Here is a 3376-nt window from a genome sequence, read left to right on the forward strand (position 1 = left end):
CAGTGGATGAGTGTTCCTACTTCTCCACTTCCTCACCAGCCTTTATTTTCACTTGATCTTTTGATGTTTGCTATCCTTATTGGGGTAAGGTGGAATCTCATAGTTGTAATTTGCATTTCTCTGATGATTAGGGATGATGAACATTTTCTTAAGTGTGTGTTTGTCATTTGTGTTTCTTCCTCTGTGAACTGCCTGTTCAGCTCTTGGCCCCATTTTGTGAGTGAGGTGTTTGACTTCTTATTGTTTAGATATTTGAGATCTTTGTAGATTCTAGAGAATAGGCCTCTATCAGTTGGGTAACCTGCAAATATTTTCTCCCATTCCATGGGGTAATCTATTGGCTTTGCTTATTGTATGCTTGTCTGTAAAGAAACTCTTCACCTTCATGTGGTCCCAGTGGTTGAGTGACTATTTAAGATCGTGAACTACTGGGTTTTTTTTCAGGAAGTCTTTTTCCATTCCTATATCATGGAAAGTATTCCATAAATTTTCTTCCAGTAGTATTTGAGTTTCTGGTCTTATATTAAGGTCTTTGATCCATTTGGATTTGAGTGTAGCGTATGGTGAAATGTGTGGATCAAGTTTCAGTTTCTTGCACATGGTTATCCTGTTTGTCCAGCACCATTTGTTGAAGATGCTGTCTTTTTTCCACCCTATATTGTTCAGGCTTTTGTTGAATATCAAGTAGCTATAGTTTCTTGACCCAAATTCTGCATCCTGAAGTCTATTCCATTTGTCTATACTCCTGTTTTTATGCCAGTACCATGCTATATTTATTACTATGGCTTTGTAATATAGCTTTAGATAAGGTATGGTGATGCCACCAGAGGTATTTCTTTTGCTGAGGATATGTTTGGATATGTGAGGCCTTCTGCCTTTTCATATGAAATTTGAGATCATTTTTTCTATCTCTGTGAAGAACACTGTAGGGATTTTAATTGGAATTGCATTAAATCTATATATTACCTTTGGTAGGACTGTCATCTTCACAATATTAATTCTGCCTATCCAGGAGCATGGGAGGTCTTTCCATTTTCTCAAGTCCTCCTCAATGTCTTTTTTGAGTGTTTTTATGTTTTCATTGTATAGATCTTTCACTTCCTTGGTTAATGTTATTCCAAGGTATCTTATTTTTTTTGTTGTTGCTATTGAAGGCGGGGCTATGTCCCTTATTTCTTTCTCTGTATCTTTGTTATTTGCATATAGAAATGCTACTGATTTTTATGCATTAATTTTGCAACAAAAATATGGAACACTTCATGAATTTGTGTGTCATCCTTGCACAGAGGTCATGCTAATCTTCTCTGGATCATTCCAATTTTAGTATATGTCCTGCCGAAGTGAGCACTAACATTTTCTTTTATAAAACCCAATTTTGTTTCCTATACAGTTTATATATGTATACACACAAGCACACACCCACACACTCTTCATTTCTAACAATTTCACCAACCACACTCCAATTATATATCTACTCAGTTATATATATTTATCCAGATATATATATATATATATATATATATATATATATATATATATATGGCATAGATTACAGTCTTAAATCCCCTCACCCCTATCAATATTTCCCTGAGGACACTCATTAGTAAGCTCCATGGTGTTCATTGTGGGGTAATTAGAGCTTCCATCAGTCTCTAATGTGGAGCTCTGCCTCAATCTGTTTCTACCCACCCTGTGGCTCTTACAATCTTCCTGCCCCCCACTTTATCAATTCCTGAGCCTATGTGGGTATGTTAGTGTGTTAGTTGTTTGTTTTTAGTGTGGGGATCTCTATGGCCTCTGTATTTCTGCTATGATGTACTTCAGTTCACCACTGTGTTTTTGCTACTTCCCTGGAGGTGGTTGTTGGGCTAGAATTGAGAGCAATACTCCTGTGGCTGCTTTATTTACAGTTTCTTCTGGACCCTGCTAAATGTGCTAGCAGTGGCATATGTCTTGGTGAGCAGTCAGCTGTCTTTTCTTATTGTATTGATGGATATTTGCTTTCCCCAGTACTTTTTGTCATCTGTAAAATAAAATAGATTCTTCAACAGAGAACACCCCAATTTTTAAGAGCAATTCTTCTACTATCCCTAACAAATATGCCCCTGGAATCGTCAGATTCTGATACTGCTCCATGAGCTATTTCCCACTCAGACTTATTTCCCCCAAAATGTTTGCAGACAGGAACACTCTCAATTGTCATTCATTGACTCATTTGAAAACATACTGTTGAGTCTCCACTCTGTACTAGACACTCTGTTCCCCTCTGGGGATCCAACCAAAAGTTAGAAGAGCCAGGCCTGGTGGCAAATGCCTTTAATTCCAACACTTTGGAGGCAGAGGTAGGAGGATCACCGTGAGTTCAAGGCCACCCTGAGACTACATAGTGTATTCCAGGTCAGCCTGAGCTGGAGTGAAATCCTACCTCAAGAAAAAAAAAAGTTAGAACAGTTTGAATAAAAGGGGATAAGTCTAGACATTAGACAGATATATTGATGTGTATGTCTGTTCTTATTAGAGAGCAGTGGAGGTTCTCTCTGAAGCCTATTGGTTTCCTATTCTAGGGTATCTGGCTTGGTTCTCAGAGACAAGATATTGGTTCACACCCACTGAGTGGGTCTCATGTCCATTCTGTGAGCAATTGGTTACCTGCATTGGCTGTGGCCCACTATTGCACAAGCGTATACTTCTTGTGCAGCTGGTTGATCTTGTAACTGACAGAATCTCCTGCTTAATCAATGTGTTGGAAACTGTTTTTCTCCAGCTGCTCTCATAGCACAATGAGTTCTGGCCAGAGGGAAACTGGATTCCCTCTCAGTTCCAGCATGATCACTTGATGTCCTATGGCTGCAAGCTATAAACTGTGAGCTTTCAAAAATAAATACTAAGCAGTTTAATGCTATAGAAATGAGTATTTATGAGATATGAATACATATATCATTTTTCTTTGCATTTTGCACTGTTTATTGTTTTGTTAACAGTGGCTGCTAAAATCTGGAGAAAAGTATGCCCATTCTTGAGATGACACTTGGAAATCTTGTAAAGGATATTTTCCTCTCTTTTAGACATTCTTTAATGTCTCATATTCACTGTTACACTCACCAAATGTGACAAACCAGCATTAATGTTTAGGAAAACCCTGAGGCCTCAATGGTCAATAAGCATGTAATCTTTGCTCATGTCTAACAAGGGAGAAAATGACACACAATCACATGAACAAAGGTATGTACCAATCATGCACCAAAGTCCAATGTTTTCTCTACATGGCTTTCTCTGGCCTTTGGCCTTTCTGGCATATTCAGTCAACAGAAGTCACTAGCAGGAACTTGGAACATGAGAGAAGATGCATACAATACTCCAACCCCATCACTACTTT

At 38.2% G+C, this 3376-nt stretch overlaps 1 non-coding gene across 1 annotated transcript; it reads right to left on the bottom strand.

Moving 5' to 3' along the window:
* Nucleotides 1-1241: 1241 nt before the first annotated feature.
* On the bottom strand, nucleotides 1242-1348 carry LOC123460392. The gene has a single exon (XR_006636957.1). It is a non-coding gene; the product is annotated as a U6 spliceosomal RNA (small nuclear RNA).
* Nucleotides 1349-3376: the final 2028 nt, after the last annotated feature.

This window comes from Jaculus jaculus, chromosome 4 (genome assembly GCF_020740685.1).
Source record: "Jaculus jaculus isolate mJacJac1 chromosome 4, mJacJac1.mat.Y.cur, whole genome shotgun sequence".
Classification (NCBI taxonomy): domain Eukaryota; kingdom Metazoa; phylum Chordata; class Mammalia; order Rodentia; family Dipodidae; genus Jaculus; species Jaculus jaculus.